Here is a 16,846-nt window from a genome sequence, read left to right on the forward strand (position 1 = left end):
TATAAGCCCCTCATGGGCCATTTTGCATGTTCATCTGTGATGGTTCTTCATCAGGCATGTTGTTATGGTCTGCTGTGACACTTCTGGAGCCGGTAATACCCGTTTGAGTCATGCCCTTGTAACCTGACTTCCCCCGGAGCTCGGCTCCGTACTCGAAGGATGCCCCTGGCCGTGGCTCTGGCGCTCCAGCCCTGGGCACAGCTTACATCATTTGTCGTATTCACTTCTGTTTATCAGCATTTTCTCTGGAGTGCTGATCTTAGCTTTTCCCGGTAATGTGAGGCAGAACTGTCTTCACAGTGGAAGAATATGGTGGATATAATTTGGTAGTGTGTTTTTTCTTTGGCTAAAAACTAGCAGAAAGGATAATTACTGATATTGGGATTATTTTTAACTTATTCTTAGCCAGAGTTTCTTCCTGTAGGCCACAGTATTGCATTGAAGTGGCTGAATATTTGCTTTGTTCAGTTAGCATTTTCCAATTCTAAAATAACCACGGTGATGTGTCTCATGGGAGCTGCAAATAAATTATGGGCATCTCATTTTTGCTACATTTTGTAACGAGTGTACTAATAGCACTGTATGGCAGGCACAGTGTAAGAGCCACTGATTCACCCAGCTGGTATCATTAGTAACTCTGTCAGTGAAGCTATTTTTGATGACTCAATATTCATAAAAGGGCAAAGTAGAGAAAACAGAATGTGATAAAGCTGGGATTTGAAAGCCCCCATTTATACAGTGAAGATAATAGTCACAACAGGGGCTCTGATCAGCTCACAAGGCTACTTGCAGTCTGCTCTGCTCAGATTTTGCACTACAAAACCAGGGGAAATGCGGTCTATATTATTCTCCAAACACCATTAGATTAGCCAGATCTCTGCAGATTAAGCTTTGTTTTCTGGTTAGGAGGATAAGGTAGTCCTTTGTCCATAATAAAGCAGAAAGAAATCTGGTGCAAGTACAGCAAAGCTTAATATCCTTTCTCACATGACTGGTTACACAGTGGATGCTACAAACCAAATGGAAATTATCTCTCACCTGCTGTAAACCAATTCTCCCCTATTTTTGTAGAGTTTCACCATCATGGCAGCTCGTGCATCTTGCACTGGGGCAGCAGATAGCTCGGGCTGAGCCACGGTGACTGCTTAAAAACAACGGAGCTTTAAAACAATGCCCGTTTAAAGTGACTTCACTGGGTGTCAAGTGTCAGCCGCTTGCAGGAGAACGGTGTTGGCTCTGGCCCTGCACTGGCAGCACGCACAAATCCCCGCGCCCAGCACCGCCCTTGGTGAGGCTCGCAGGGAGCTCCGGGTGCCAGGCTGGCCCGCTGCTCTGGCACCGCCGCACGCTGCCCAGCTCATCTGCTCTCACCGGGCTGCCTCCCGGCTTACACCTTCCTGAGTTCAGCATCCGGCCTTTGTAAGGGCTGACCTGAGGGTACAGTATTTTACACACAGATAAATTCTTAATCCTTCATCCTTTACATCTATCACTAAGAAAATCCATTTAATTTCAGTGGAATATGTGGTTAAAAAGATCAGAAAAAGCAATGAATTCAGGTTGGGGGACTGGGAACTGCAATAGTTCCCGCTGAAGCCACTGGGAATACCTGCAGTGTTTATAAAATTAAACAAATTATTCTTTCCAAGACTGGAGCCTAAAGACCAAAGTATACCTTCATTTATATTTGTTGTTGTCTGGTGAAAGTAATTAGGTTTTCTACGCATAAACAAGTCAGAATTTGCCTCTGGGTAAGCAGAACATTATTTTCAAAACTTTGAAAGTGAAAAGCAGGTGTTAAGAGTCTATATTTTTCCTGCAATGTCTTACAAAGCCGATGCTCTTAGTAACACTATTCTTAGAAGTGTCTTATCATTCCCTAACAAAGGCTGCTCTCTTGCATGTGCAGGAAACGAACATGAGATTAATTACCCTAGTGTGAGTTTCTGTAAAAACAGAGAGCTTAATGCTAAACACAAAGAATTCGTTAGGAAGCACAGGGAGCCTTGCTACATCAGGCAGATACTCTAATAGTGAGCTACATCAGGCAAATTCTCTAATAGTGATTTAATGGCATGGGCAATGCTTTTCTCTCAATCTGATACTTGAACCATGAAACCACCACGTCAGCCTGTCTATCGAGGCTGTTGTGCAAGGAGTCTCCCAGGAAAGTATTTGGTGTGTGTTGCAGTCCTTTGTCCTCTGAGTGTGACCCAAAGGCTGTGCTGCTTTCATTTCCCCACCTGGTTCCAGCTTTTCTCACCCACCAGGTCTGCGTGGGCCTGAGGGGTGCCAGGGAGCAGCCAGAGCTGGGGGAAGCTGGCTATGGGGCAGGAGACAGAGGAAGGAGCTGCTGACAAAAACTAAGAAGTGGTGGTGATGGAGGTGAAGTCCATCCTGCTCTAGACCAAAAATGTTAAGTATCAGTCATAGTTTGGTGTTCAGCCCCACAGGAGGAAAAGCCACTGAAGATTTTTGCTGTTGATGTTAGTGGATCAGTGAATACCAGCCTCTGCAGGAAATTAGGTGTAATGGGGGAATCTGCTTCAAATGTGATGGGTTTCACAGCTCCTTACATTGGTGCTGAGTACATCCATCCCAGTTCTGTATTGTCAGCATTGAATAGCTGGCTCCTTAACAGTTTTCATGTGGAAATTTATCTGATCACTGACTGTTATTATTTGTTGTTTATTTATTGGAGGAGGTGGAAGGAAGGAATGGTTTCATGGCCTTGGAAACAAAGGACTTGTCACAGCCAGTGCAAAAAGTCACAATGAAAGGAAAAACAACATAGAAGAAGGCCCAGAGAATGTCTAATGAAATAAGAGACCAGTGCTATTGAGAAGACACATTGCTCAGGTGCTGACAAGAAGAAGGAGATGGGAATTTTAACACACAACTAATTGCAGCCTCTCCTCAAATCGCTGTCCCATTGTCACACTGGCAGTGTGGAACAGCAGCAGTAGCTCCTCTGAATGCCCTGCCAGTGTTTACTTGCTGTTGGTGTTGTGTGGTTTGCAGTAGTAAAGGGCCATATCCAGATGTTTGCTTGTTGTGAGTCACTGCAGCTCCATTTGAGTTAACGCTGTGCAGCTGTACCCCAGCTGAAGAGCTATTTTTAATCTTCAGCACTATACAAGTTGATGAGGGAAGACCACTTGCTCAAAAAAGGGCAAGTTTCCCACTTTACTTGAGTGACTGATTTCTTCAAACATTGTTGAAAATCAAAATTCCTTGTCAGCATCTCTAGAACAAGAGTCCCAAATGGAGCCCATGTTGGAAAATGCAGCCTTGCACTTCCCACCACGCTTCTTCCTGGAGTGTCTGGTCTGCGAAGACAAATAGAGGTGTAAATTATTGTACCCTATGGCAGAAGCTGGTGGGGCAGAGCTGTTTGCTGCTCTGTGTGTGTGTGGGGCAGCAGTGCTGCCAGAAGGACAGAGCAGAGCCCAGCCCAGCGCCTCTGACCGTTGGGGGATCTGCCAGGGCCCAACCGCAGCACACCAGGGCTGGGGCTCCAGGAGATAAGAGAATCTAGGCAACTTCTCCATTTTTAGCTGAAGTTCTGGTATTTATCAGGAGAACAAACAGGAAGTTACTAAGAAGAAAAAGTAAAGTAGAATTATGGAAGAGTTTGCTCATGTAATGGGAACAGGAGTCGCAGAGCACAGCGAAGGGCGGGTGGGATGGAGAGCATCTGCTCTCTGATCCAGCACTGGGCTGCTGTCACCACAGGACACTGCCACCCTCCCCTGAAAGAAATCCCCAAGTGCTTTGTGAGGTCAAGTACTTCTGCTGCTTTGGGGTTTGGGGGAAGTTTCTGAAAAATATTCTCAAGAAGAAACCCAAATTTATTTTTTATCCTTAAGTCTTTTAATTCCCAGATGCTCCTTACAAAGCCTCACCTCTTGAGTCCTGTCCCTTTTGAAGAGAGAATTCTGACCACCTTTCATACTTTCCTGAATAAATATCCTGAGCTCCCTGAGTTGCTCTGACCAATTTGCGCGGGTTTTGTAACCGTGGTTCACAGGCTGGGTGGAAGTTGGAGTCACGTGGGTGCAGAAAGTTGTCAGAGCCTTTCAGCTCATTCCAGTTGTAAGCTTTGTGCCTATATTTTTTCCTGTTATTACTTCATTTTAAAATCCAGTGTATATTCTAACTGGTTTGCATATTAAAAAATAACTGAATTTTGAGAAGCTCCTGTGTGGCAGTCTACACGTTCCCTTCTCTGTGAAATCCTGCACAAATTGATCTCACTGGTAAAACAACAGCAGAATATTTATGTTAGGGAGGAGTTTCCATCACTGGAATTAAACATTTGTAATTAGCTATGTGCAAATCAGACCTTGTTCTGGTAGGTTAAATGTGGTGTTTATTTTACACCGTTTTCTTCCCTTTTAACGATGTTTTGATAGTTTAAGTGCAATGCTTAATGAGATAGGTTGACTTCTAAGAAAGAAATAATTTCTAAAAAACACTGCTGTTCTTGGCAACCTGTGTATCAGAATAATTTCCCTTGAACTATTTATTTGGGTGGAGCCATAATAGTCCTGAAGCCCCAGTTTAATCTTTGACTACATGTTTTCAGTGCACAGGAATGTCCAGCTATTGGTTTCTATTCAAAACAGAAACCCTCAAGTTATCAGGTCTTTGCATTCAAAAATAGTGCCTTAAAAAAACATGCTAGTTTGAAATAGAGAAGGAAATGTTAACTCCAGTGGTGATGAAATGAGTGATGCAGTCAAACATGGCTCAGAGGAAAATGCATTACAAGTCATACTTTGGTGAAGTCTTTGTTGTAGTATGTCACCTATGGAAATATGGATAAACACATTACTTCTACCAATGATGCATTAAAATGCTACGAATATTTGTTATGAAAATTTGATAGGTTTTTAGGGTAAGGGACAAGGTTATTCCTAAAATGTTACTTGTTGGAAAAACAGTAATTTTATTTGCTTTTCTGTCCTTTTCATTTGATTTGGAAATGAATTAGCAATGTGATAAGACAAGGAAAAAATGCTGGTCTTGAAATAAAATTTGCATGTCAAAACATTACATGCAGCCAGATAAAATAATACATTTTCTTCTCTCTCATGCAGTTGTTAAATAAAATGCAATACTTTAACTTTTTTTTCTGCTTTACAATAATATCCTTGACTTGCTTCAGTTTGTGTTGCATCAGGAAAATAAACAAACAAACACATAGCCATGCAAAACTCAATTCTAGAATCTGCTGCAGCTTGGTATTTGTTCAAAACAGACCAAAACTGATGCCTAGTCTTTGTGCCAGAAAAACACTCCCTTTCTGAGGCTAATTCATTCATAGCTTTGTAATTGTTAGAATGAGACAACTGTTCTTGGAGATTTTGTTATTCCCTTCCCTCCTGATGCCAAAAACCCCACCTGACCTCTGCAGTCAAAACTGCATTGTAGCTTTCCACAAAAGCCCTGAACAGCACATTTCAGCTATCCAGGATCCCTTTTCATAGAGCATTTCACAGAAGGGCAGTAAAGTGTTGTTATTAGTATGAATTTGAAATTACTTAAATGAGAGTGTTAATTTAAACTGAACTTAGATTGTCATATGAAATTTTTTGGCTCATTTTTGACAACGCTTTTTTTAAAGGACAATGCTTTATGTGAGGCCCGTTAGTGATAAATATTCATCCTGTGACTCCCAAGTCTTGAGACCGTGGGTTATGTATTCATATTTCTGTTGGACAGAATAATGGCCATGAGGGGACCCTTTCTGACTCTGCTACTGCTGTAATGTCAGCAGAGCACACAGTTTGTGAGCAGTCTGTTTTCACGTACCAGATTGCAAACTGTTTGCAGAAGTTCAAGGATTTTACAGTTGTGGAGCCATTTTTTTCAAGCTGACACGAACTGGTCGTGCCAAGGAGAAGCCAATAGTTCAGAGCAAGCATGAGCTGTGTTTTGCTTGCAGAATTTACAAACAGAGCAGTAAAGCCATGAGCTTTACCAAAGTTCTTCCTGGGTTTGGGAGCACTGGGAAAGCAGCCTTGGGTGCCTTCCCAAATGCACCAAAAGTAAAGTAAAGTAAAAAGTAGCCAAGTAGCAAAGGAAAGCTGCACTTCCAGGGGCTGTTGCTGTCCCACAGAAAAGCCCCCAGCACTCGGAGGTGACTGAGCTGATCAGATCACTGAGGGAGGAGAGGAAGCATCCCAAGAGATGGCAGCTGAGTTTACAGTAGCAGTGAGGAAACAGTTTCAGGAGAAGTGATAATGCTCCTTCGCCAAGTGTTCGCTGCTGTTCCAGCTACATCATCTGGGTTGTTTACTAATATTTATAGTGGAAGCTTTGCAAGCTTAAGAAGTTTTATTTTTAATAAGTTCAACATTTTGAACCCATCCTAAGAAAATAATTGCATTCTCACTGAGGCTTTAGGTTTAAAAATAAGAAGCACTCAAGTAGCTCAGGGAATTGGGTTTTTTGGCATTTTCAAGTGCTTTGCTCCCACTGTAAAAAGGTTTGAAGCTGAAAATGGGACTGGTACTCCCATCATTCCTGTTACTGTTACACTTTATACTTTTTCAAATATTCCTTTTTGACAGATAACTGAGTGTCACACCAGCCTTGAGCTATGGATTATAAAATAATGGTGAACTGTTTTTGAAAAGTGATGGAAAACCACCAGCTAAACCCCATCATTATTTCAGAATCCTCCCCAAACTCCTGCTTTCATCTGCTCTGAGCCCAATAAATAGTCAAGCTGGAACATCATTAAGACAAAGAGAAAGGTTAGAGGACAATTAGATTGGCATAGGAAGAACAGGCTTTGTGGTGGTGACACTGCTTTGGTTCCCCTGTGCATCCTTTTCCTTTGAGTTTGTAGATTGGAAGCTTAATAACTCTGGTATTTAAAGTAAAAAAAATGCATTTATTGAAGTGTTACTAGACTGCAATGCTTTAACAGTTTTAATATGTTCATATGTTCTTTTTTTTGCTTTGCTTTTTCTTCAAATTCACAACTGAAAGTACTGTTGCTATGTTACTGTAATGGTGTGTAGGCTGCTAAATAAATAGAGGGAGTTTAGTCCACGCCAGAAATAGAAAGCCAGGTCAAAGGTGACATTTGGGACATGTTGAAAAAAAAGGAGAGAATATATAATTATTTATTTCCTTCCTATGATTCTCTTCAGTCTCATTAACCCTAGACTACTCAGAAGGAAATTACAGCAGAATTTCTGAGCATGTCAGAGTATAAAAAATGACACCTTGGGAGTTGGAAATCTTTTGGCTTTGTTCTTTGCAAGATCAAATTTGTGCAGTATAACAGTGGCACCTCACACTGCTGTGAATTGGGCAGGAACTTGGAGGTATCAAAGGACCCAGGGACTGCTGAAAATTCACTCTGCAAAGGTGCACACAGAAGGGAAAACCTGTCAGAGGGAGCAAGCTTTGAGGGGAAAAAACCCCAGGAAATGGGAATCCATTGTCCTTTCTGGGGTAGTCTGGCAGGTTCCCAAAGCCAGATACACAAAATGTGCTCGGGCTCTCTGTGAGCAGCCCCAGGTGCCTGCACCTCTCTGTGAGCCTGGCTTGTGAACCTGCACAAGAACCAGGGGCATTCCATCCTGCTCTGCTGCCCCTGTGTGTCTCTGCTCTCCCTGGGCACCAGGAGCTCAGTTCCAGCCCCAGGGGCTGATTTAGGGAATGGGGCACTGCATTTCATCCTGCTCTGCTTTCTCTGTGTGCCCCTGCTGTCCCTGAGCTCTGCAGACCTTGGGGTGTGTCTGACTTTTCCTGTCAGAAAACGAGAGTTCAGGATCCATCAGGGTTGTTTGTTTACTTTCATCACAAGCTTGCTGCTGCAATTGGCTGTTTTCTACCACAACCAGTATTCAGCCTCACTCTGAGAGGGTGTTAGAAGCTTTCTTGTCCCCTGTGGAGTTCAGACCTTCATTTGGACTCTGTCAAATCCTCCACCCTTGCCAGAGACTGCATTTATCTCAAACCCTAAAGTGCAATTACTATGATTTATCTTTCTTTGGAGTGAATAAGATTTTACCAGGCATTTTCTCCACAGAAGCCTGCAGCTGGGAGAAGAGCAACCTACAGCCTGTCCTTTCCAGGGCTGTGTTGCAGATGCTCAGTAAACTGCCCAGTTTTAACCAGCAACAGCAGCATTGCTAAGTGGAGTGAAGGATGAATTATGCCCTCTGCAGTTCTGTTACGCTGTCCTCCTAAGGAAACTATTTGCCTTTCATGATATTTCCAGGTCCTTGAAATTATTTTCTAAAACTTGTAAGAAAAGTTGTTTTTCTGGTTGGTAGATTAAAGCAGTTACCCATTGGAGCAGTCCAGGTGGGCTGCAGGGTGTTTGTGCTCTTTGTTAAACTGGATGCCAAGGCAGGAGCTGGCAGACATGGGCAGCTCTCAGACAAGCTGTAGTTAGCTGGATGAAGATTCAGCATATTTATCTGCATTGCTGCTCTCAGTCAGTACAAATCCCCTCCCTGTGGCACTTACCTTGTCGTGGCTCAGAGATGCTCCAGTGCAAGCTGCCATTAGAGAACAGCAGCACAAGTTTGGGAGGTGAAGAGTGAAGGGAACTTGAGTGAAGCTGCAGCTGTGCAGTCCTTCCCAGAGCACAGGATGGAGAGGGCACTCCTGGAGATGCTCCCCAGTGACAGGTCCGAGGAATGATGAGGCTGTAGCTCAGCAGCCTCAGCTCTGTGAGCACATCAGCAGTGCTGGCTCCAGTTCTGATATGCTCAGAACCCACTGTGCACCCACAGACAGGTTTCTGTTTGACTTGGTTCTGGGGTTCACTGGATCTGGAAGTGGAGCTGGGATCTCTGTATGAGCATATTGTTAGAGGTTTTAGTTCAGAGACTGGGGTGTTTTAAAGAAAGCAGGTATTTTATGTGTCATCTATGCATGTGAATAAAAGATAAGGAGCAGAGGAAAGCATTCAGATGTAAAACCTTATACCATTAATGGACATAAAGCCTAAGGTCAGTTTGTTGTAGGGCAGCTGGTCACTTCTGACTTCCAGCTCGGGTTGTTGCAGTCAGAGTCAGTTTGGAGTGGAAACATGGTTGTGCAGAATCACTCCAGGTTTAGTTCATGGTGCACAATCTTCGTGGCTCCTTGCTGGGATAACAAGAAGAGGCACGGCACATGAGCCTGCACAGAACAGCAGCAAGGAAATGTGGTGCTGTAGCCCAACTGAGTCTGTACCATCTAGCAGGAAACTTCTCCCTTCCAGAGTCAAGTGCACCCATTACAAACAGAAAGGCCAAGTAAATACTGGCTTTAATAACTGCTGAAATCAGGCAGGTGCAGAGTCAGACTGGAGGGCTGGATTTCATTTGCCTTTATGAGTTTGCATGAATCTGCTTGGAACACCTTTTTGTCCTCTCTGAAAAGGTTTCATGTGCAAAGTACTTAGACTCATCAGAAAAAAAACCCTTGAAATAGAAATGGTACCTCATGTTCTTTAGCAAAACAGGAGCTTAGAGAGAAAACAGAAGCTAGAAAATGTAGTCTCAAATTCTGACCCATTATGACTGTATTTATGGGGAACATTTAAATGATTGGAACTGTTTTCCTACATATTCCTTACTAGCAACAACAGTACCTTGTGGCTGGTGATGTCTCATCACCTTTAAACACTGAACTGGAATGTCAGGTTGAGCTCAAGGTTTTTCTCTTTAGCTTTTCTGTGAATTGGCTGAATGCAGATCAAGCACAGAGCCATGGTCCTCAGCAGCAAGGGAGTGGGAAAAGAAAAGCAGGCAGGAGGATTTTGCATCCCAGTGGATACCCCAAGATCTGCCATTATTATCAGAGCTCCTGGTAGCTGCAGTGACACTGGGAGACATGGTGTGTGCTATGGGAACTGCAGCATTTACCAGCTGGTGATGGGAAACAGGAGGCAGTGAATGGATATGAATATGCTCAAATGCACGGTTTCAGTTAATTTTGTGTAACATTCTCACTCACACCATTTTCCACAAAAAGATATTTCAGCCAGATAGAGTTATGGTGAGAAATAAAAGCAGAGTTGCAGAGAAATTGGTAACTTCTTAAAAAGAGTGAACTCACTGAAAAAAAAAAAAAATCTCACTTTCTATTTGAGAGATTAAATCTATGCATGGTGCAGCCATTTTTGCTTTGCCTGGCATAAGATTTGCATGATTCATGGCCAGCAGCAGACCATGCCACCATCCCCAGTTGAGGACCCAGAAACACAGAATGCAAAAGCAGATGCTGACTGCTGGCTGGGGATTCCCGCCCATCTCTGAACTGATGACCCTGTTTGATGGGGCAGCACACAGAGTGCAGGCAGGTGCCTGTAATGCTTCTCCCCAACTCAGGGGGTTGATCTGAGGGTGAGAGACAATGCAAAAGCTGCCAGACACCTCCTGTCCTTGCAGCCAGTCCAGCTGATGAGCATGGATGATGTAATGGATCAGGAGAAGAAGGTTTGCAGTGAGGAGGGTGTAAGATTGGAAAGGCTGCACATAGGAAGGAGGAGTTGCAGTCCTAATTTGAGTGCAGGCAGCTCAGCAGATGGCCCAGCAGACGAGTTGCTATGCACCACAGTGTGTGTGAGAACACAGAATCACAGAGTGCCTTGGGTTGGAAGGGACCTACCTTAAAGATCATCCCAGCCCCCTGCCAGGATGCCACCCACTAGATCAGCTTGCTCAGGGCCCCATCCAACCTGGCCTTGAACACTTCCAGAGGAGAGGCAGCCACAGCTCTCTGAGCTCTCTGTTCCAGTGCCTCACACCCTCTGAGTGAAGAACTTCTTCCTGACATCTGATGATAACAGGAGAGTGGTGGTGAGGCACAGAGCCCTGCCCTGTGTCTGTACAGGTACCATCAGTGCCACATTCCTTACCCCAGCTGTGCCCTGCATCCCCATCAGGGTGCTTTCCTGCCTTGCACACTGTAATTCATTTTGCTGTTCTGCATTACAGCCATTTCCTCCACCAGGCTTTGTCTTCCCTCTCCAAAGGGAGCAGAGCCCACCTCCAGCAGTGCAGGTCCTTGCAGTCACAGTGACACCAAAGTGACACCAAAGTGACATTACTGACTGCTCCTGCCTCAGGCAGCAGCTCTCTGGCTGAGCTGGGGGAGGAAAACCTCGTGCTTTGGGCCACACAACAGCCTTGCTGGAATGTTTTGGGGTTATTTCCTACAATTCCTATTCTTCCAGCAGTGAAATCTAGTGGCCAGAGATAGTGAAATATTTCATGTGCATCCTATGTGGCTTGCACCTTCCCCAACAATTTCAACTCTTCGGGAGTTTTAGGAAAAAACTTCAGAAAATCTTGAAAAATCTCTAAATCTCTTTGTTTAAGAGCTGGACAATTTGCAACTGACTTTCTCCAGCGGATCTGTTTTGCTGCTTGCTGTTTGAGTCCTTAGGGCTCGGTTTGCAAATCACCCAAGCACTGGTTTGCAAATCACCCAAGCACTTATGGCTGGATCCAGGAAAAAGCATCTTTACCCTTAATAGCTTAGAATGGCCATTGACACCTCACAGTGACGTTGTGGTGCCACTCAGCACACCAGTGTGAGAGGCTTCTTTTTTTCCAGGCCGTTAATTCAGAGCAGTATATTCCTGTGGGAAATGCCAGTAATCCATGTTTAGCGATACAGCAAAAATCTGCTTCAGTAACCAGTTTATGTGGAACATTGATGAAATGATGGCCACTGACTTGTTCCAAGAAGCTCCATTTCCAATGAAATCTGCAGGAAACCCACAGAGATGTATGGTGATGCATGGATTCAGTCACTATAATTAGGCTGATAAACATCTCCGATATTCTTGGGGTGAGCTGCATCTCTTTCCCTTCACTGTTTCTGGAGCAATATAAACTAAATTTGGAACAATGTTCTTTTTATCAATATCAGAGTGTTCCCATGGCTTACTCATGGCAGCAGATGCAGCTCAGCTATGCCAGTAAAAATGCAGACAGCCCTTTGATTCCAGCAGCAGCAGCACAAGCAGGGGTAATCCTTGCTCTCCCACACTCTGCCCTGTCAGATTCCTTTTGCTATCTCCAAGTCTTAAGAGCATAGTTCAGGTTTTGTGTCTCCTTTGCCCTTGCTGTATTTACTCAAATGGCAAACAAAATTAATCCCTCCTATTTTTACTATGGTCCCCTGGAGTCTGCACTAAGACTTCTCCATTTTCTCAGCTCATCCAAGGGTACTGTTGGCCCATCATTGGGACAGTAATTTTGGGAGTCCCAGTGAAAATTCTTTGAACCAGGTTGTGGACTAGGTTGCATGGTTGAGGATATTTCTTTACTAGACCTGTAGAGAGTGTTTAGCAAGGAGAATGTTCTGATTTTCCATAATTAAATTCAGTATATATAGAAGCCAATCAACAACAAAAAATCCAGGTCTCTATTCACTGCTTGTACATTCAAACTCCCTGAAGCATCTCTCAGGATAAGGACTCTGAGATAAAGTGGAAAGTTTTAAACTAGCAAAGGGGAAAATTAAACGTTATTATCATCTGTCCTATTGCAAAGAAGCAGAAGGATGTTTAAAACTTTGCTATGCTGGGTCTTGGTTTGTTTGTTTGTTTTTTTTAACAAAAATTACTTTTGGTGACATTGTACATGCTTATAATAGAACAGTTGAATAAGAAAAAGTGAAATCCACTATGAGTTTTGCATAGCTTTTTTGTTCATAACATGCTTGTGCAGTAGAGTAATCAGAATACAATAATAAAACTCTGTTTTTTCCATGCTTGAACATCAGTGGCTGTCTGGAAACCTGTGTGTTTGTTATATTCTCTCAGATCCAGTCCAGAGCTGGCTCTCTTGTCCAGGGGCTGTTTCAAATAGGAATGGTGGAAGCAGGCCTGGCATGTTTCTGCTGAAGACCTTGGAGCAGCCTCCAGAGCAGCAAAGGGAGATGCCCAAGTGCTGGAAAACATCTCAGCCTTTTGTGGAAGGATCTTGTAGGAAGCACAAACTGTTGGTGGCAAGGGCTGTGCCAGTGCAGATGCCCTTTCTGCCTGCAGCAACTTACCTGAAAAACTCTGTCTCAAACCTCCACTTATCACTGTGCTGGTGCAGAGTGTTGCCTCTTCTGTTCCCAGTAAAGGTCTGAGGCTCTGGAACAGGCTACAGGCACTCTGTCAGTCAGCAAATAGCAGAGCCCTAGGGCACGGACTCCACATCAGGGGACAGGGAAACAGGGACACTTCCAATGGCTGTGGGTATTCCAGCTGTTAAAAATAAACACTGACTTGACAAACTCCTAACCAAACACCTGTTATGTCAGAAGGGAACTCTGACTTAACAATAACACTCAGCTTCCAAGGTCAGGGTATAATGCTGGGGAGATCTCAGCTGAGTGGAAAGAAGAGCCCAGGTAGTTACCTAAATCCAGGAGCCTTTGGCAACTTTGGTCCCTGTTCTTTTGAAACCCATGTCTCACAATGTTATACATTTGACTTACTATTATTATTGTGTTTGCTTGGGTTTTTGGTGAAAACACCAATAATTAGTAATTTAGTTCCATGGAATGAGTGCAACATTGTGTGTGCAGTGCATTGAGTGATTTCAGTCCTGAGCCTGTAATTGCTCTTTCCTGTATATAACACTGTTGGGGAAAATTCTCAGTTTCACCGTGTCAAGCCCTTAATGAATCAAGGACCAAGCCAGAAGCAGAGAACTCTGGAGAAGATTGTCAGGCATGGGAAGTCTCTGGTAGTAAATCTCTGTGGGAACAGTGCCCAGCTGCAGTTGGGGCACTTCCCTTCCAGTTACAGCTCCCATGGCAGTAAAAGCAGAACTGGTGCTTTTTGCCTGTGCAGAGGCAAGGCAGAGGCACCAGTCCGTGCTCAGGCACAATCCATGCTCAGCTCTGTCTGGCACAGGACTCTGGAGCTGTCGGGATGGAGGCAGCACCTTTGTGGTGTGCAAAAATAAACCCCAAAAGAGTGTGGCACTCAGTGCAGCCCAGGACCTGAGTGTCTCTTCAGAGGCCCTTGGCTCTCCTGCCTTTGACTCTCTGCAGCCACCTCCACCTCTCCCACATCCCTCCTTTGGTTAATCCTCAGCATCCCTGCAGATGCTGCCCTGGCCCCCTTGGGTGGCTGTGCCCTCATAAAGTGAAGTAGCCACAGGCTTAGGAAATGGCAAACCAACAATAAGATCTCTCCTTGCTGCTTCTGTCCCCTGAATGGCAGCTGCTTTAATCAGGGGCTGTTCGGGGGGTATTGGAACATGTTTGTATTCCTGTGAGTGGAGCTGTGGTCCTGGAGCTCTGGAGGGGCTGAGCTGTCTCTCTCAGAGGGTTTTTCTGACACACAGAGCACGTGACATCAGTCACATAATGCTGTGAGAGAAGGGTTTCTACCTCAGAGCTGAAGCAATGTGTGAAATTAATCAGAGGTGTATGTCATGGGTTCTGATTTAAATGTGGATTAGAAAGCACGCAAGCAACAGTCTGTCTCTAGAGACATTGGTTCTTTGCAGCAAAAGAATGAAAGTGAAAATATCCTGAAAAACACTAAAGAATGCTATGGCCTGCAAAAATACCAATTTTTCAAACTGGATGCAAAAAGTGGTGCACGGAATGGGCATGGGATGATTTCAGTGCTTCATTCATCTTCAGCTTTAGTTGTACATTCTGGGCCTGAGTTTGCATGTGATTTTGTACCCAAGAAAAGCTTTCATTTTCCTTTTCAATTGTCAAATAGGAACAAACACAAAATCTGACATGGAGAAGGAGCCTTGGATTAAACAAACACAAAGTCCTAATCCATCTGGATTCAAGGCAATTGGATTATTCTGCCTAATTTTTGTAAAAATTTACATAAATCATTGTGGAGAGGAGACTGAGGTTACAGGACCAATATTAGTATTCAAAGAGATAGACAGGAATGTCCTATGGCATGTTTAAAATATTTATTTTGGATTTATTGAAAGATGACTACTCAAATACCCCAAATTCCTAGATAGGCTTAAAATTCCATTTTCTTTTTTTTTTCCAATAAAACATTGTTTAAATTATGTATATTATAATCTCATGAGAATAGCAATGCAATAATATTAGTAAGCGTCATAATTCCCATTTTAAGTAATAAGAAACTCACAGAATAAAATATGGACATCTGTGATGGGTTTAAAAATTAATTCAAACAGTCAGTATGACTAGAAGCTCTTTAAGTGCCAATTATCGTTGCAGAAGTATTCTTTTTATCTGTGGGTCATCATTTCCAAGAAACAAGTGAAAAATGTAAACACTTCCAAGCATTTGTCCCTTTAGGCACAGGGTGTATTAAAAAACAACAACAAAAAATACTTCAGGGACTGAAAAGAAATGCTGGCCAGGGCATTTTGAAACCAATAACAAATAACTTGGTGAACAAGCAAGAAGAAAAAAACTTGCAAATGGTTTTATTTCCTGATTCATGGAAGTTCTCCATTCAGTGAGTTTTAAAATTAAGTTCCCTTTAAGGTTAAGGAAAGTAATTGGAAACCCTCTTCTGTAGCAGAATTCAAAGCAGGAGATGGTTGTGGTAATTACTGGCAAGCAAATAGTAAATAGTCTCAGAGGTGAGAAACCACAGAGCTGGAAATTGTGCCTCTGCTAAGCCTGATCAGATTCTGGGCTTAATTACACCACATGAATAAATCATTGGAAGACAGCTCAAACTTTTTTTCAGAAGAGAAAAGGATAATGCAAATTCTTACTGGTGCAAAGCAGGGTGCAAAAAGAGCATGGTATCATGAGTCTGCTGCATTATTGGTTTAGAGGGGCCCTTTTGAGTAATACAGGCACAAACATCCCATTGCTCCCAGGCTAGCTTGTATAAGTCATTTAGGCATCTAAATCCAATTTGTTTCCTATGTGGGTTCTTTGATGGTGGTTTGATTCACAGTAAAAAGGTAGTAGGAGTATCAAAGACAGTCTGAGTGTCCATGCTGAGAGGGTGAAAGAGAATCAGCTTCACACAGTCTTTCATTGATATGAACATTAAATAATGGCACAGGCACTGTTCCATCTGAAACAAGGAGCACATTGGAATTCCATAAAAGTCATCAGGGTTGATTTTTCTTGAAAATCTCCTGGAACCCAGCTGAGCAAATACGATAAGCTTGGAGCTGCCTGGCAAAAGCAATGCTTTGTGTTTCTCCTCAAGTCTTCATCTGTCCAACCTCTCCTCTGATTGCACACAGAAAATAGCTATGGCAGCACCACAGGGAGGGCCAAAGTCAGAGCAAAATTCTTTGGGTTGTATTTAGCACACACCATGCCCATCAGAAACCACCAATTTCAGACAGTGTTGAGTGTGAAATCAGAAAGTGGCCACTGTCTGAAATTTTTCTGTCTGTTGCAATCCTTGAAATTTCCCCAAGAAAATACAGTTTGCTGGGCAAGGAGTAGTGTCATCAAAATCTTCCTTGCCTTCTTTGGAAGCTTTTTCAGTATTCCTCTACATCTTACAGTCAGCCCATCAGCTTTCTGGGGTTAGATTGCTTTTCAACAAATTTCCCTAGTTTGAGACAAATTTCCCTGGTTGAGACATCACATTGTGTTGCTTATCTTTACCATGCACAGGACACATGACTTTGTGTGTGTCTGATTATTCTTGTAACCTGCTGAAGTCAGAAAATAACTTTTTCTCCTTGTTTCTCTAAGGCCAAGACACCACTCCTAATTTTCCTGTGTGATACTGTTTTCTCTCTTTATGGTCTCCCCTCTGAATCAGAGTCTTTACAAATTGGAGAGGCATTTCCCTTGGCCTGTCCCTGGAAAACAGCTCCCTGGCATTCTGCAATGGCTTTTAACACAAACATCAAAACAGCATCACTATATGATTCTTCCTGGGCAT

The 16,846-nt window shown here is 43.3% G+C and overlaps 1 protein-coding gene across 2 annotated transcripts in view; it reads left to right on the forward strand.

The window, feature by feature from the left end:
* The window catches only part of GAB3 (GRB2 associated binding protein 3), a 65,642-nt gene that overhangs the window by 1,116 nt on the left and 47,680 nt on the right, over positions 1-16,846 (forward strand). The window lies entirely within an intron of this gene.

Source organism: Ammospiza nelsoni, chromosome 15 (genome assembly GCF_027579445.1).
Source record: "Ammospiza nelsoni isolate bAmmNel1 chromosome 15, bAmmNel1.pri, whole genome shotgun sequence".
In the NCBI taxonomy this organism is placed as follows: Eukaryota; Metazoa; Chordata; class Aves; order Passeriformes; family Passerellidae; genus Ammospiza; species Ammospiza nelsoni.